The sequence below is a fragment of the Atractosteus spatula genome, chromosome 10 (assembly GCF_055471065.1).
Source record: "Atractosteus spatula isolate fAtrSpa1 chromosome 10, fAtrSpa1.hap1, whole genome shotgun sequence".
NCBI classification, from domain to species: domain Eukaryota; kingdom Metazoa; phylum Chordata; class Actinopteri; order Semionotiformes; family Lepisosteidae; genus Atractosteus; species Atractosteus spatula.
The window spans coordinates 5014957-5033331 of NC_142715.1; the positions used below are offsets into that span (position 1 = coordinate 5014957).

Consider the following 18375-nt stretch of genomic DNA (forward strand, 5'->3'; position numbering starts at 1 on the left):
TCTGTTCCTCAGGCAAAGATAGGAGATCACACACTGGATTACTACTATTGAGAAACAAGTTTACTGTCTGTTCCCCTGGCTGGGACATGAGATCACACACTGTATTATTATTATTGAGAGACAGGCTCACTGTCTGTTTCTCAGGTTGGGACAGGAGATCACACACTGTATTTTTTATTATTGAGAGACATGCTCACTGTTTGTTCCTCAGACTGGGACAGGACATTCCACACAAGGTTATTATTATTGAGAGACAGGTTCACTGTCTGTTCCTCAGGCTAAGACAGGAGATCACACACTGTATTATTATTATTGAGAAACAGGCTACCTGTTCCTCAGGCTGGTACAGGAGATCACACTGTATTATTATTATTAAGAGACAAGCTCACTGTTCCTCAGGCTGGGAAAGGAGACGACACATTGTATTATTATTATTGAGAGACAGGCTCGCTGTTCCTCAGGCTGGGACAGGAGATCATACTATATTAATATTATTGAGAGACAAGCTCACTGTTCCTTAGGCTGGGACAGTAGATCACACTGTATTATAATTGTTGAGAGTCTGGCTTACTGTTCCCCAAGCTGGGACAGGAGGTCTTTTCCTCAGGCTGGGACAACAGATCACACACTGTATTATTATTGTTATTGAGAGACAGGCTCTCTGTCTGTTCCTCTGGCTGGGGCAGGAAATCACACAATATATTATTAGTATTGAGAGACAGGCTCAGTGTTCCTCAGGCTAAGACAGGAGATCACACACTGGATTATTATTATTGAGAGAAAGGTTTACTGTCTGTTCCTCAGGCTGGGACAGGAGGTCTCACACTGTATTATTATTATTGAGAGACAGGCTCACTGTCTGTTCCTCAGGCTGGGATAGGAGATCACAAACTGTATTTTTATTATTGAGAGACAGGCTCACTGTTCCTCTGTCTGGGACAGGAGATCTCACTGTATTATTATTATTGAGAGTCTGGTTCACTGTTCCCCAGACTGTGACAGTGGATCACACACTATATTATTATTACTGAGAGACAGGCTCACTTTCTGTTCCCCATACTCAAACAGAAGATCACACACGGTATTATTATTGAGAGACAGGCTCACTGTCTGTTCCTCATTCTTGGACAGGAGATCACACTCTGTATTATTATTATTAAGAGAGAGGCTCACTGTCTGTTTCTCAGGCTTGGACAGGAGATCACACAGTTTATTACTATTATTGAGAGACAGGCTCACTGTCTCTTCCTTTGGACTGGGACAGGAGATCACACACTGTATTATTATTACTGAGAGACAAGGTTACTGTTCCTCAGGCTGGGACAGGGGATGACACACTGTATTATTATTACTGAGAGACAGGCTCACTCTCTGTTCTTCAGGCTGGGATAGGAGATCACACACTGTATTAATATTATTGAGAGACAAGGTTACTGTTCCTCAGGCTGGGACAGGGGATGACACACTGTATTATTATTATTGAGAGAGAGGCTCACTGTTTGTTCCTCAGGCTGGGACTGGAGATCAAACACTTTTCTATTAATATTGAGAGACAGGCTCACTGTTCCTCAGGCTGGGACAGGAGGTCACACACTGTATTATAATTATTGAGAGACAGGCTCACTGTTCCTCAGGCTGCTACAGTAGATCACACTGTATTATTATTATTGAGAGACAAGTTCACCGTCTGTTCCTCAGGCTAGTACAGGAGATCTCACAATGTATTATTATTATTGAGAGACAAGCTCACTGTTCCTCAGGCTGGGACAGGAGATCACAAACTGGATTATTATTATTGAGAGACAGGTTTACTGTCTGTTCCCCTGCCTGGGACAGGAGATCACACGCTGTATTATTATTATTGAGTGGCAGGCTCACTGTCTCTTCCTCTGGCTAGGACCGGAGATCACACACTGTTCTATTATTATTGAGAGACATGCTCACTCTTTGTTCCTCACACTGGGACAGGACATCCCACACTGGATTACTATTATTGAGAGACAGGATCACTTTCTGTTCCTCAGGCTGGGACAGGAGATCACACACTGAATTATTATTATTGAAAGACAGGATCGCTGTGTGTTCCCCAGGCTGGGACAGGAGATCACACACTGTATTATTATTATTGAGAGGCAGGCTCACTGTCTCTTCCTCAGGCTGGAACAGGAGATCAAACACTGTATTATTATTATTGAAAGACAGGCTCACTGTCTGTTCCTCAAGCTGGGACAGGAGATCACACACTGTATTATTATTATTGAGAGACAGGCTCACTGTCAGTTCCTCAGGTTGGGACAGGAGATCACACAATGTATTATTATTATTGAGAGACAGGCTCGCTGTCTGTTCCTCAAGCTAGGATAGGAGATCGCACACTGTATGATTATTATTGAGAGACAGGCTCGCTGTCTGTTCCTCAAGCTGGGATAGGAGATCACACACTGAATTATTATTATTGAAAGACAGGCTCGCTGTCTGTTCCTCAGGCTGGGACAGGAGATCACACACTGAGTTATTATTATTGAAATACAGGCTCGCTGTGTGTTCCTCAGGCTGGGACAGGGGATCACAGACTGTATTATTATTATTGACAGATAAACTCACTGTTCCGCAGGCTGGGACAGTAGATCACACTGTATTATTACTATTGAGAGAAAGCCTCACTGTCTGTTCCTCAGGCTGGGACAGGAGACATCACACTGTATTATTATTATTGAGAGTCAGGCTCACTGTCTGTTCCTCAGGTTGGGACAGGAGATCACACACTGTATTTTTATTATTGAGAGACAGGCTCACTGTTTGTTCCTCTTGCTGGGACTGGAGATCACACACTGTTCTACTGTTATTGAGAGACATGCTCACTGTTTGTTCCTCAGACTGGGATAGTACATTCAACACAAGGTTATTATTATTGAGAGACAGGTTCACTGTCTGTTCCTCAGGCTAAGACAGGAGATCACACACTGTATTATTATTATTGAGAGACAGGCTCGCTGTTCCTCAGGCTGGGACAGGAGGTCACACACTTTATTATTATTCTTATTGAGAGACAGGCTCACTGTCTGTTCCTCATGCTGGGAGAGGAAGTCACACACTGTGTTATTATTATTATTGAAGGACAGGTTCACTGTCTGTTCCTCAGGCTGGGACAGGAGATCATACTGTATTAATATTATTGAGAGACAAGCTCACTGTTCCTTAGGCTGGGACAGTAGATCACACTGTATTATTATTGTTGAGAGTCTGGCTTACTGTTCCCCAAGCTGGGACAGGAGGTCACACACTGTATTATTATTATTGAGAGACAGGCTCGCTGTTCCTCAGGCTGGGACAGGAGGTCACACACTTTATTATTATTCTTATTGAGAGACAGGCTCACTGTCTGTTCCTCATGCTGGGAGAGGAAGTCACACACTGTGTTATTATTATTATTGAGAGACAGGCTCACTGTCTGTTCCTCAGGCTGGGACAGGAGATCATACTGTATTAATATTATTGAGAGACAAGCTCACTGTTCCTTAGGCTGGGACAGGAGATGACACACTGTATTATTATTATTGAGGGACAGGCTCACTGTTCCTCAGGCTGGGACAGGAGGTCACACACTGTATTATTATTATTGAGAGACAGGCTCACTGTCTGTTCCTCAGGCTGGGACAGGAGATCCACACACTGTATTATTATTATTGAGAGACAAGCTCACTCTTCCTCATGCTGGGACAGTAGATCACACTGTATTATAATTGAGAGAGAAGCTCACTGTTCTTCAAGCTGGGACAGGAGATGACACACTGTATTATTATTATTGAGGGACAGGCTCACTGTTCCTCAGGCTGGGACAGGAGGTCACACACTGTATTATTATTATTGAGAGACAGGCTCACTGTTCCTCAGACTGGGACAAGAGATCATACTGTATTATTATTATTGAGAGACAAGCTCACTGTTCCTCAGGCTGGGACAGTAGATCACACTGTATTATAATTGCTGAGAGTCTGGCTTATTGTTCCCCAAGCTGGGACAGGAGGTCACACACTGTATTATTATTATCTTTGAGAGATAGGCTTACTGTCTGTTCCTCAGGCTGGGACAGGAGAACACACACTGTATTATTTTTATTATGAGACAAGCTCACTGTTCCTCAGGATTGGACAGGAGATCACACTGTATTATTATTATTGACTGATAAACTCACTGTTCTCCAGGCTGGGACAGGAGGTCACACACTGTATTATTATTATTGAGAGACGGGCTCACTGTCTTTTCCTCAGGCTGGAACAACAGATCACACACTGTATTATTATTATTATTGAGAGACAGGCTCACTGTCTGTTCCTCAGGCTGGGATAGGAGATCACACACTGTATTTTTATTATTGAGAGACAGGCTCACTGTTTGTTCCTCTTGCTGGGACTGGAGATCACACCCTGTTCTATTGTTATTGAGAGACATGCTGACTGTTTGTTCCTCAGACTGGGACAGGACATTCCACACAAGGTTATTATTATTTAGAGACAGGTTCACTGTCTGTTCCTCAGGCTAAGACAGGAGATCACACACTGTATTATTATTATTATTGAGAGACAGGCTACCTGTTCCTCAGGCTGGGACAGGAGATCACACTGTATTATTATTATTAAGAGACAAGCTCACTGTTCCTCACTCTGGGAAAGGAGATGACACACTGTATTATTATTATTGAGAGACAGGCTCGCTGTTCCTCAGGCTGGGACAGGAGGTCACACACTGTGTTATTATTCTTATTGAGAGACAGGCTCACTGTCTGTTCCTCATGCTGGGAGAGGAAGTCACACACTGTGTTATTATTATTATTGAAAGACAGGTTCACTGTCTGTTCCTCAGGCTGGGACAGGAGATCATACTGTATTAATATTATTGAGAGACAAGCTCACTGTTCCTTAGGCTGGGACAGTAGATCACACTGTATTATTATTGTTGAGAGTCTGGCTTACTGTTCCCCAAGCTGGGACAGGAGGTCACACACTTTATTATTATTATTGAGAGACAGGCTCGCTGTCTGTTCCTCAGGCTGGGAAAGTAGATCACACTGTATTATTATTATTGAGAGTTTGGCTCACTGTTCCTCTGGCTGGGACTGGAGATCAAGCACTGTTCTATTATTATTGAGACACATGCTCACGGTTTGTTCCTCACACTGGGACAGGACATTCCACACTAGGTTATTATTATTGAGAGACAGGCTCACTGTTCCTCAGGCTGGGACAGGAGATTACACTGTATCATTATTATTGAGAGACAGGCTCACTGTCTGTTCCTCAGGCTGGGACAGGAGATCCACACACTGTATTATTATTATTGAGAGACAAGCTCACTGTTCCTCTGACTGGGACAGGAGATCATACTGTATTATTATTATTGACAGATAAACTCACTGTTCCTCAGGCTGGGACAGTAGATCACACTGTATTATAATTGCTGAGAGTCTGGCTTATTGTTCCCCAAGCTGGGACAGGAGGTCACACACTGTATTATTAATATCTTTGAGAGACAGGCTCACTGTCTGTTCCTCTAGCTGGGGCAGGAAATCACACACTATATTATTAGTATTAAGAGACAGGCTCAGTGTTCCCCAGGCTAAGACAGGAGATCACACACTGGTTTATTATTATTGAGAGACAGGTTTACTGTCTGTTCCTCAGGCTGGGACAGGAGATCTCACACTGTATTATTATTATTATTGAGAGAAAGTCTCACGGTCTGTTCCTCAGGCTGGGATAGGAGATCACAAACTGTATTTTTATTATTGAGAGACAGGCTCACTGTTCCTCAGACTTCCTCATACGGAAGAGTTACGCCACCACGAGCTGCGATAGGATCCCAGTTCGAAAGGAGTCGATGCCACTGCCGGTTCCCGGTTTCTTTTAGTTAGAGGTCCGGAGAAGCATTTCAAGCAGGTTACACTACTCCTTCCGGACATTCATTCCCTTTTCAAAGTCAGTCGTTTTGCTGTAGTCTGCATCATTTAGGCTGATTATCAAGGTTAGCCTTTATTTGGTCATGGGGGCCTCGGTACTGTATGCTAATTCTAAAGACAGTTTCACCTGTTTTCTGATTGCTAGGTTCTGTACCAGTGCAGACATGTCAAACAGTGAATGGCTGTACCTCTATTGTATCCGTGGTCAGTGAATGAAATCAGTAATAAATGAATATATGTATAGTTATATGAAAAACAAGTGGTTTATCGACTCATCTTCATTTGCAGATTTAGAGGCAGCTTCGATATTCGTTTTACAAGCGGGTTTTTTTGTATATGGGTCACACACATGCCATAGCAACAAAACATCTGTAGAGATGAGGCTATAGATCACCTTTCCATCCTCCAGGTTTTCCCCCCAAAGCCTATGGCTCCAACGGCAACTCCTGCTGGCCGAGAGAGCAAGAGCTTGCAGCACCTGGTATTCCCAGGCAGTCTCCCATCCAAGTACTAACCAGGCCCGACCCTGCTTACCTTCCGAGATCAGACGAGATCGGGCGCGTTCAGGGTGGTGGGGCCGCAAGCGAAAGCGGTACCGCCTGACTCGCTACTTGAAGCTGTGTGTGGCTGGGGCTCCGTGCCCCCCGAGCGGGACTGAAGAATCGTTCGTGTGCAACTCTTTGGAAAGGAGCCTCTTTCCAAATCGCGTTGCGTGCCTTTATGTTGGCGAATGTGCTCCCTTGTGTTGGCTTGTCCCGCACTGGAGGAGGACAAACAAACTGCACGGAGGAGCACAAGGCAAGTCTTCACAAGACAAAAACCTCCAGTGCACAGCACTCTGAAAACATTTCTGGGCTGCCGCGTGTTTATTTCAGCACATGAAGCGCACTAGTCCAACACGTCGGCCGGGCGCGCGGTGCCTCCGCCCTCTTGTGGCCTTGCGGCGTCAGAGCAAGAGGCTCCTTCTCGCTGCCTTTCCGTTGTGTTGCAGAGCCCCGAGAGGGAACCTGGAGCGCACACTTTGTGGGGGCGGGGGACCGCGTTCGCGCTCTGCCCCCGGTCTCTTGCGCAAGTACTAAATCTCACGGCGCCAGCCAGCGGCCAGGAGACAAGTACAATATCGCGGGACAGGGGGGCCTCGTCATTGATTGTTACATATGAGACGGGGATTAGGAGGAGACCCCGACTGATTGGTAAAGGGGAACACTAACACCAGAGTGACACCCCCGGCGTCTCTTTTTGAGAGACGCCTTGGGATTTCTTAATGGCCAAGGAGGGTCGGGACCTCGGTTTTACGCCTCCCCTGAAGGACGGCGCCTGTTTGTGCAGCAGAGTGTCGCCATCAGGATGCTGGGGCATAAGAAAGCCACACAGAGCGCAGGGTGAGCGCTCCCTACCGGTCCCAGTCACACCTCTTGCAGGAGCAGCAGCAACCTGAGCTTTTCCGGGGGGAATCTCCCATCCGGGTGCCGGCTAGGCTCACACCTGCTGGGCTGCCGTGGGTGAGCCCAGTCGAGAGTCGCAGGGTGAGATCTAGTCACCGGGGAGAAACAATACAAGCGAAGGATTACTCGGCTCCCAGCACTTGAAAAGACCGACAAATGACTCGTTCCCGCTGGAGCTGAATGTACCTGCATGTGTCGTGTCGTCTTCTTCCCACGCCCCGCTGTGTTTGCTGTATTGTCTTTGAAGCCGGCCCCCGAGACGAGACGGGCTGTTCCTGTGCCCCAATGAACACTTTACGGGTGCCATTCCCAGGCGTTGTGGCCATTGTCGGTGGTCACACGCGATAAGATAAGGTGCAGGAGAGCGGGGCATGCCCAGCGCCAGACATTCAAGGAGGGGGCTGTGCGAGGTGAGGTGAGGTGCGACACACCGGAGCCCCGACGCTGCTAATGCGGAGCACTTGTTGAACTGGCATTGAAAGGACTTGTGCGCACGGAGCGAGCCTTCCCTGCGGCGGAGCGTGGAAACTTTCTCCCCGCGCTGCGGGAGTTGTGTGCGCTGCAGCGGTGCCGAGAGAACAGCACAGAAGGCAGCAGGCTCTGGAGAGCGGGTAAGAGACGGAGCCTTGTGGGCAGGCGAGCAGGCCCGTTTTTTGGAAATTGCTGAAAAGGCTCCGGTGTTTGTTCGGTGTGTGGCAGGCGCACGACGCGAGCTTGCGTAGCGATCTGCCGGTCTGGTGTTATGCAAATGAGGCCGAATTGCGTCCCGGGACATGCTGCGAATGCGCAATGGCGACTGCAGATGTGTAGGAAACGGCGCGCTAGTTTTCTCGTTTTGCCCACACTTTTGAGTGTTAGGGTGGCGTGTGAGTGTGCGAAAGAGTGGGCCCAGCAGGAGGCGGTGGCGTGCGGGGCGAGGAGCTGGCCTAGGCTGCGCGATTTGTGCTGTGGGTGCGGGTCGCTTGCAGGGGCTTGTACAGCTCATACTTACCTGGCAGGTGGAGTTGTTGGATTGTTTTCTTGTTTTGTGGAAATAGTGTTTGTTTTGCAGTTCACGAAATGGCAACTTTTGGATCCCGCAAGAATGCTGTGCGTTTTGAGCTTTTGGATGACCTCTTCATGGATCGTATGCAGTTCAGCAGAAAAGTGTTGCAGAAGGAACTTGGCTTTGAACCTCGGCACTTGGATTTCATCTTCGCTCTCCCAGGTCAGAAAGCATTTGAGGTTGTATTTGCTACCTATCCTCTGTTTGAACAATGTGTGGATGTGTTTGAGGCAAAAAGAGGGAAAGTTCCTGCTCTTGAGAAGATCAACTTGCAGCCTTTGACACAGAGAGAGAGGAAAACCGTGCATGTTGTTATGTTCTCGGAACTGGCAAAGACGGAAGACATTCACACCTGGCTTAACCAGTACTGCACCGTCCACCATGGAACTGAGGTTAGAGATGTTGACGGTATAAAAACAGGAGCAAGGAAATTCGAGGTTCGCTTGCTACCGGACAATGTAAATGGAGGCTTAAGGCACCTGCCCTCTACAATCCGGCTGGGCGCCTGCAATGGCTATGTTTTTTATGTGGGACAACCAAAGGTGTGTCGGCGCTGTGGTGCTGTGGGACACCTGGCATCGTCCTGCACTGTGAAATGCTGCAAGACCTGTGGCAAACAGGGACATTTAGCCTCTGACTGTTCAATGCTGCCAAAGTGCAATTTATGTGGCTCGGAAGGACACGTTTTTAAGAACTGCCCTCACGCCTACGCCAATAAACTCAAAATGAGAAAGGATGAGGCAGTGCTTGTTTCAGCCAAACCGGCCCGAAAAGCCAAAGCAAACAACAAGTCAAACAAAGAACCCTTGTTGGACAAAGACTCTCAGCCTCCAGCCAGGATCAGTCCTGCTGTGGCTCCGGGGCCAGTGGAAGAGAGATCCACTACCCCCCCACAACCGCAGACTGCACCAGACAAGCACGAGGGTTTGAAAACCCCCGAGAACAGCGACCCCTCCCCCACTCCTGCTCCTCAGAACGAGGGCCAGTGTGGGGCCCCCCGGTGGAGCGGGTCCAGCGAGGATACCCAGGATTCAGCGGAGCTGCTTTTCCCAGACTCTGCAAGTGCTACAGATGCCCTCCTCTCCTCCATCCAGTCCATCACGGAGGATCTGCAGCAGCTGGTGGGTGAGGGGGAAGAGGAGACTGGTGCATCGGCTGCACCCCTTTCCCCTCAGTGCTCCCAGGAGCTGGACGTAAGGAAAAGGAAAAATGACTCTGTTTTCTCCCCGAGCGAGGAGGAAGGAGAGCATGGCGATGGGGACAGCTGGAACCCCTCCACCCCTCCCTCTACCCCCTTCCTTGAAATGGACTCTGTGAACGCTTTTACTGCTGCCACCCTGATGAAGGCTCATTCAGAGGATGGCTGGCAGGAAATTGGTAAGAAGAAAAAGAAAAAGAAGAAGGTAACAGGTGAGACAGAAGAGAAATGTGTTTTGTAAAGACTGGCTCCACTTTCTTATGTAATATGGCTCTAAACATAATTTCTCTTAACACCAGAGGTATCAATGACAGAGTTAAATGCCAGTCTGTCTTTGATTACCTCCAGCAGAGAGAGGGAGATGTGTTGATGTTGCAGGAGTGTGCTTTAGCCTATCAAGAGAGGTATAAAAGCTTTGAAGATAGGTGGGATAAAGGGCTTTCTGTTTGGTCAGGGGACAATAACAACAGAGCCTCTGGCGTGGCCATTCTTTTCAAAGGATGGGCTTTCAAATTGAAAAGTATTCAGAGGGTCATAGATGGCAGGTTGCTGTGTGTGGATGTGGAATGGGGGACCGTTAACCTGCGGCTAATCAATGTGTATTGTCCTTCTGACGTGGGAGGAAGGGTGGAGCTACTCAAGGCACTCTCTCCCCTATTGTTATGTAGCACAGACGTGATAGTGGGAGGGGATTTTAATTGTATCTTAGAGCACACAGACAGGCAGTCTAGCTCTCCGATAAAATTGGATTCCAGCTCACTGGCCCTGCAAAACTTAGTTCAAGACTTTAAACTCTCAGACACATATAGATGTATATATCCCACAACAGCAGGATATACATGGTCAGGGAGGAATAGCAGCTCCAGAATTGACTATTGCTTTGTCTCAGCGAGAGTGAAAGTTGTTGGGGTCACTCTTCAGCCTGTCTTCTTCTCAGATCATCAGGCTTTAGGGTGTAGAGTGGAACTCCAGGGCGGGACTGTCTTTGGCCCAGGCCTCTGGAAACTCAACACAAAGCTGCTAGAGAACGAGGGGGTAGTATCCCGCTACAAGGAGAAACTATCACAGTGGCTGTCCTTGCAGTGTCTGTACGGGTCAGTAGGAGAGTGGTGGGAGGAGGTGAAGGTGAGGACAAAGGCCTTTTTCATGGCTGAGGGAAGGAAGGCTGCTGCCAGACGGAGAGGAGTGCTAGCCAGGAAACAGAGGCAGCTGCAGCGTCTCTACACGATGCTGCACAGTGGCTTCGATGTGCTCGAGGATATCACTCTTTTAAAAAAGGACATCCGGAGCATAGCCGAAGAAAGTAGTCGAGGAGTGCTGTTAAGAAGCAGAGTGCAGTTCTTGGAAGAAAATGAGAAGTGTACTCGCTTCTTTTTCAGGAAAGTGGTAGGCTCCAAGTCAGTCATGGAAAGTGTAGTTGATGAGGAGGGACGAGAGAGAACAGAGCCGAGTGCTATCCTCTCCTGCACCGAGGCCTTCTACTCAAGACTGTACAGCTCTACAGAGGTAAAGGATGAAGAAATTCATTTTTTCACCTCAAAGCTAGAAAACGTTTTGAGTGAAGAAGATAGGGAAGTACTAGAGAGGGATTTGACAGTAGAAGAGCTGAGACAGGCTATGGAGAGCTTACAGAAGGGGAAAACTCCGGGTGCTGACGGGCTCCCTAAAGAATTTTATTGCACCTTTTGGGATCTGCTTCAGGATCCGCTACTGCTCCTATTCGAGGAAAGCTATAAGACAGAATTGCTGCCTGACTCCTTAAGAGAAGGCACTATCTCTCTCTTGTTTAAGAAAGGAGCAAAGAATGACATAAAGAACTGGAGACCCCTCAGCCTGTTAGGCGTGGACACTAAGATCCTGTCCAAAGCCCTTTTCCTGCGCCTACAAAATGTAGTGGCCTCACTGGTAGGGAAAGAACAGACTTGTGGGATAGCAGGACGCCTGATGAGCGACAACCTGGCCTTGTTGAGGGATGTCTGTCTGTACTCGGAGGATCGCTCCCTCCCTCTGTGCATTTTAGGTGTAGACCTAGAAAAGGCCTTTGACCGCCTAAACCGGCAGTACTTAACATCGGTACTTGAGCACATGAAGTTTGGCCCCATCATGAGAAAGTGGATTAACCTGCTGTACACAGGTAGCAACAGCAGAGTAATGGTTAATGGCAATAGATCACGCCCCTTTGAAGTCTGTTCAGGGGTGAGGCAGGGCTGCCCATTATCCCCCTTGTTATTTGTTTTGGCTATGGAGCCCTTAGCCTGTGCCTTGCGCCAGGATCAGGCCATTAATGGGATACCAGTGCCTGGAAGTGGGGGAAGAGAGGTAAAGACATCTCTATACATGGATGACGTCACCCTGCTCCTCTCTGACAATGCCTCAATTAGCAGAGCTCTGCAGTGCTGTGATCGTTTCTCTTTGGCTTCCTCTGCAAAAATTAACAAATCTAAGAGTGAGATTTTTTATCAGAACTGGAGGGAGCCAAAAGAAGGACATGATCTCAGGCTGCAAGAGAAGAGAATTAAGGTCCTGGGGGTGTATTTTGGAGAAGAGATGGGAACAGTAAATTGGCAGAACAAATTGCCAATCTTAAACAAAAAACTGATGCAATGGAAGGACCGAGACCTCACCATGACAGGGAAGGTGCTAGTCATCAAAGCTGAGCTCTTGCCTATCTTGAATTTTCTGGCTTCTACCTTCCCAATCCCACACCGTGTTGCGGCGGTGCTGAGGAGATTGATGTTTCAATTTCTATGGGGTGGGAAGCAGGAAAGACTCAGAAGGGAAATAATGTACAGGCCGCTACCCTCAGGGGGGAAGTCTGTCCCAGATATTGCTACGAAGCTGCTGTGCATTTTCCTGGCCTCTGTGCTGAGAGGCTTTGCAACAGCACCTGCAGCGCGTACCTGGACTTATTTTTCCAGGCTCTGGATAGGTAGGGAGGTGTTCAGAGTGTGGGGTGTCAGACCCAAGCTGGATATCCCACTCTCTGACACATGCCCTGCAATTTATGGGACAGTTAAAAGTTTTCTAAGATCTCACCCAATTGGCCATATTCCCCTCCGAGATGTCAGCGTCCAAAAACTGGAAGATTTTGTTGCACCCCAGAACAATAGGCAGACCCCTGTGGGCATTTTAACATCAGCCCAAACAAGGAAGGTGTGGAAACACACATCCTCTAAGTTTCTGTGCAACATTCACAGAGATTTAGCCTGGAGTGTCGTCCACCAGTGCTTACCGGTACGAACTTTCTTGTACCGTAGGGGCCTCACCCCCAGCCCTCGCTGCGTTAGGGTGGGCTGCGGCGAGGAGGAGACTGTGACCCATCTCCTGTGGTCCTGCTTTTTTGCTAAGGCCTTCTGGGCACAGTTTGAAGATTGGTTGCAAGCTCTCTCGCCCCAATTTACCCTGACCGCTGCTTTCGTCATATACGGCATCTCTCCTGTCAAACTTCCTCCTGACGTGTTTGACAGGATCTGGGCCGTGGTGAACAGTGGGAAAGACGCCCTGTGGAGAGTGAGGAACATGGGGCTGTTCAAAGGCATCGAGGTCCCAGTCAAGGCAGCAGGTAGCCTGGCCCTGTTCATCACCCGAGAGAACTATTACCTCAGAGATCTGTGGAGAGAAGGGAGGGAGGAAGCAGAAAATCTGTGGGAAATAGAGAGCATAGGTCAATATCTCAAGAAACTGTGAAAAACATTATCATGTTTAAGTAAAGAATGTGATTTGCACCAGAAAAAAAGAAATTGTTGCTATGTAACTGGTACCGTGTCAAATGTAATGAGATGTGATCATATATACTGTTTTAAGTATGTATATTAATGTAAAGCTTTCTAAATTGTGATGCCCTGTACTTTTTTGTGAAAAGAAAATAAAGTTCTTAAATCGGTTCACCCAGGGCGAGACTCGGCCATTGCACTCCGGCTGTGCTGACCCCTGCGAATTCCCCAAATGTGGGAATCTCGACTGCATCATTTCTGGTAGTGGGGGACTGCGTTCGTGCGTTCTCCCCTCGCTTCTCTGCCTTTTGGCTAAGATCAAGTTCAAGTGGCATGCCCGCAGTTCTTGTCTTTCCAAAGGTCTAGAAGGCTATCGAAGATCCTGAAGAGTGCTTGAGCTGGTATCGCTCTAGGTTGAGCCTAGGGGGTTAAGGCCAAGCAGCAGCAGCTGAGCTGGGTGGGATCCGGCAGCAACGTTCTCTCTCTGCTCTCTCCTCTCCTCTCCTCTCCCCCTTTCTCTTGCTCCGCCTCCTTGGCCTCTTGGCTGGGAGTAGGTATACGTGGCCTGCCACGGGTCCCTGCTTTCTTCCTCGAGACTCGGAAGCGCTATCCGCTCCCTCTCTCTCTCGCTCTCTCTCTCTCTCCCTCTCTCTCTGCCTCCTTGGCCTCTTGGCTGGGAGTAGGTACACGTGGCCTGCCCGCGGTGCCTGCTTTCTTCCTCGAGACTCGGAAGCGCTATCCGCTCTCTCTCTCTCCCTCTCTCCCTCTCTCTCTGCCTCCTTGGCCTCTTGGCTGGGAGCAGGTACACGTGGCCTGCCCACGGTGCTTGCTTTCCACCTCGAGACTCGAAAGCGCTATCCGCTCCCTCTCTCTCTCGCTCTCTCTGCCTCCTTGGCCTCTTGGCTGGGAGTAGGTACACGTGGCCTGCCCGCGGTGCTTGCTTTCCACCTTGAGACTCGGAAGCGCTATCCGCTCCCTCTCTCTCTCTCTACCTCCTTGGTCTCTTGGCTGGGAGCAGGTACACGTGGCCTGCCCGCGGTGCTTGCTTTCTTCCTCGAGACCCGGAAGCACTTTCCGCTCTCCTCTCAATTCAATTCAATTCAATTCAAGGTGCTTTATTAGCATGACCGATGGGTACAATCAGTGTTGCCAAAGCAAATGAAAGTAATGATATTTACATGAAACAAAACAAAAATAGAAGTAAAATAAAGTCTACAGACATATTACAGACATTTACAACAAAGACATATTATAATATATTGACATATTCTGTAGGCGGCTGGAGCATTATTGGGAGACAGACTCACTGTTCCTCAGGCTGTGACAGGAGATCACATACTGGGCTGCCAGTTCAACTGAGTTCCCTCCTCCCTCTCCCAGTAGGATTGGGACCCGTTGTGATTCTGGCAGGTGTGGGAACTCTGGGATTAGATTTCTGAATTTAGGGAAGAATGTTTCTCTAATCCCAGAGTATCTGTCACAGTGCAGTAGGAAGTGCACCTCTGTCTCTATTTCTCCCCACTGGCAATGGGAGCACAGCAGTTCTTAGAAGAAAATGAGAAGTGTACTCGCTACTTTTTCAGGAAAGTGGTAGGCTCCAAGTCTGTCATGGAAAGTGTAGTTGATGAGGAGGGACAAGAGAGAACAGAGCCGAGTGCTATCCACTCCTGCACCGAGGCCTTCTACTCAAGACTGTACAGCTCTACAGAGGTTAAGGATGAAGAAATTCATTTTTTCACCTCAAAGCTAGAAAACGTTTTGAGTGAAGAAGATAGGGAAGTACTTGAGAGGGATTTGACAGTAGAAGAGCTGGGACAGGCTATGGAGAGCTTACAGAAGGGGAAAACTCCGGGTGCTGACGGGCTCCCTAAAGAATTTTATTGCACCTTTTGGGATCTGCTTCAGGATCCGCTACTACTCCTATTCGAGGAAAGCTATAAGACAGAATTGCTGCCTGACTCCTTAAGAGAAGGCACTATCTCTCTCTTGTTCAAGAAAGGAGCAAAGAATGACATCAAGAACTGGAGACCCCTCAGCCTGTTAGGCGTGGACACTAAGATCCTGTCCAAAGCCCTTTTCCTGCGCCTACAAAATGTAGTGGCCTCACTGGTAGGGAAAGAACAGACTTGTGGGATAGCAGGACGCCTGATGAGCGACAACCTGGCCTTGTTGAGGGATGTCTATCTGTACTCGGAGGATCGCTCCCTCCCTCTGTGCATTTTAGGTGTAGACCTAGAAAAGGCCTTTGACCGCCTAAACCGGCAGTACTTAACATCGGTACTTGAGCACATGAAGTTTGGCCCCATCATGAGAAAGTGGATTAACCTGCTGTACACAGGTAGCAACAGCAGAGTAATGGTAAATGGCAGTAGATCATGCCCCTTTGAAGTCTGTTCAGGGGTGAGGCAGGGCTGCCCATTATCCCCCTTGTTATTCGTTTTGGCTATGGAGCCCTTAGCCTGTGCCTTGCGCCAGGATCAGGCCATTAATGGGATACCAGTGCCTGGAAGTGGGGGAGGAGAGGTAAAGACATCTCTATACATGGATGACGTCACCCTGCTCCTCTCTGACAATGCCTCAATTAGCAGAGCTCTGCAGTGCTGTGATTGTTTCTCTTTGGCTTCCTCTGCAAAAATTAACAAATCTAAGAGTGAGATTTTTTATCAGAACTGGAGGGAGCCAAAAGAAGGACACGATCTCAGGCTGCAAGAGAAGAGAATTAAGGTCCTGGGGGTGTATTTTGGAGAAGAGATGGGAACAGTAAATTGGCAAAACAAATTGCCAATCTTAAACAAAAAACTGATGCAATGGAAGGACCGAGACCTCACCATGACAGGGAAGGTGCTGGTCATCAAAGCTGAGCTCTTGCCTGTCTTGATTTTTCTGGCTTCTACCTTCCCAATCCCACACCGTGTTGCGGCGGTGCTGAGGAGATTGATGTTTCAATTTCTATGGGGTGGGAAGCAGGAAAGACTCAGAAGGGAAATAATGTACAGGCCGCTACCCTCAGGGGGGAAGTCTGTCCCAGATATTGCTACGAAGCTGCTGTGCATTTTCCTGGTCTCTGTGCTGAGAGGCTTTGCAACAGCACCTGCAGCGCGTACCTGGACTTATTTTTCCAGGCTCTGGATAGGTAGGGAGGTGTTCAGAGTGTGGGGTGTCAGACCCAAGCTGGATGTCCCACTCTCTGACACATGCCCTGCAATTTATGGGACAGTTAAAAGTTTTCTAAGATCTCACCCAATTGGCCATATTCCCCTCCGAGATGTCAGCGTCCAAAAACTGGAAGATTTCGTTGCACCCCAGAACAATAGGCAGACCCCTGTGGGCATTTTAACATCAGCCCAAACAAGGAAGGTGTGGAAACACACATCCTCTAAGTTTCTGTGCAACATTCACAGAGATTTAGCCTGGAGTGTCGTCCACCAGTGCTTACCGGTACGAACTTTCTTGTACCGTAGGGGCCTCACCCCCAGCCCTCGCTGCGTTAGGGTGGGCTGCGGCGAGGAGGAGACTGTGACCCATCTCCTGTGGTCCTGCTTTTTTGCTAAGGCCTTCTGGGCACAGTTTGAAGATTGGTTGCAGGCTCTCTCGCCCCAATTTACCCTGACCGCTGCTTTCGTCATATACGGCATCTCTCCTGTCAAACTTCCTCCTGACGTGTTTGACAGGATCTGGGCCGTGGTGAACAGTGGGAAAGACGCCCTGTGGAGAGTGAGGAACATGGGGCTGTTCAAAGGCATCGAGGTCCCAGTCAAGGCAGCAGGTAGCCTGGCCCTGTTCATCACCCGAGAGAACTATTACCTCAGAGATCTGTGGAGAGAAGGGAGGCAGGAAGCAGAAAATCTGTGGGAAATAGAGAGCATAGGTCAATATCTCAAGAAACTGTGAAAAACATTATCATGTTTAAGTAAAGAATGTGATTTGCACCAGAAAAAAAGAAATTGTTGCTATGTAACTGGTACCGTGTCAAAATGTAATGAGATGTGATCATATATACTGTTTTAAGTATGTATATTAATGTAAAGCTTTCTAAATTGTGATGTCCTGTACTTTTTTGTGAAAAGAAAATAAAGTTCTTAAAAATCATAAATCGGTTCACCCAGGGCGAGACTCGGCCATTGCACTCCGGCTGTGCTGACCCCTGCGAATTCCCCAAATGTGGGAATCTCGACTGCATCATTTCTGGTAGTGGGGGACTGCGTTCGTGCGTTCTCCCCTCGCTTCTCTGCCTTTTGGCTAAGATCAAGTTCAAGTGGCATGCCCGCAGTTCTTGTCTTTCCAAAGGTCTAGAAGGCTATCGAAGATCCTGAAGAGTGCTTGAGCTGGTATCGCTCTAGGTTGAGCCTAGGGGGTTAAGGCCAAGCAGCAGCAGCTGAGCTGGGTGGGATCCGGCAGCAACGTTCTCTCTCTGCTCTCTCCTCTCCTCTCCTCTCCCCCTTTCTCTTGCTCCGCCTCCTTGGCCTCTTGGCTGGGAGTAGGTATACGTGGCCTGCCACGGGTCCCTGCTTTCTTCCTCGAGACTCGGAAGCGCTATCCGCTCCCTCTCTCTCTCGCTCTCCCTCTCTCTCTGCCTCCTTGGCCTCTTGGCTGGGAGTAGGTACACGTGGCCTGCCCGCGGTGCCTGCTTTCTTCCTCGAGACTCGGAAGCGCTATCCGCTCTCTCTCTCTCTCTCTCTCCCTCTCTCCCTCTCTCTCTGCCTCCTTGGCCTCTTGGCTGGGAGTAGGTACACGTGGCCTGCCCGCGGTGCTTGCTTTCCACCTCGAGACTCGGAAGCGCTATCCGCTCCCTCTCTCTCTCGCTCTCTCTGCCTCCTTGGCCTCTTGGCTGGGAGCAGGTACACGTGGCCTGCCCGCGGTGCTTGCTTTCCACCTCGAGACTCGGAAGCGCTATCTGCTCCCTCTCTCTCTTGCTCTCTCTCTGCCTCCTTGGCCTCTTGGCTGGGAGCAGGTACACGTGGCCTGCCCGCGGTGCTTGCTTTCCACCTTGAGACTCGGAAGCGCTATCCGCTCCCTCT

At 48.7% G+C, this 18375-nt stretch overlaps 2 non-coding genes and 1 pseudogene across 2 annotated transcripts; 2 read left to right on the top strand and 1 right to left on the bottom strand.

Moving 5' to 3' along the window:
• Positions 1-6422: 6422 nt before the first annotated feature.
• LOC148824515 (5S ribosomal RNA) lies at positions 6423-6541 on the bottom strand. The gene has a single exon (XR_016093056.1). It is a non-coding gene; the product is annotated as a 5S ribosomal RNA (ribosomal RNA).
• Positions 6542-13488: 6947 nt separating this feature from the next.
• Positions 13489-13650, top strand: LOC148824516 (U1 spliceosomal RNA). Its single transcript, XR_016092891.1, has one exon. It is a non-coding gene; the product is annotated as a U1 spliceosomal RNA (small nuclear RNA).
• Positions 13651-17439: 3789 nt separating this feature from the next.
• LOC148824517 (U1 spliceosomal RNA) lies at positions 17440-17577 on the top strand (annotated as a pseudogene).
• Positions 17578-18375: the final 798 nt, after the last annotated feature.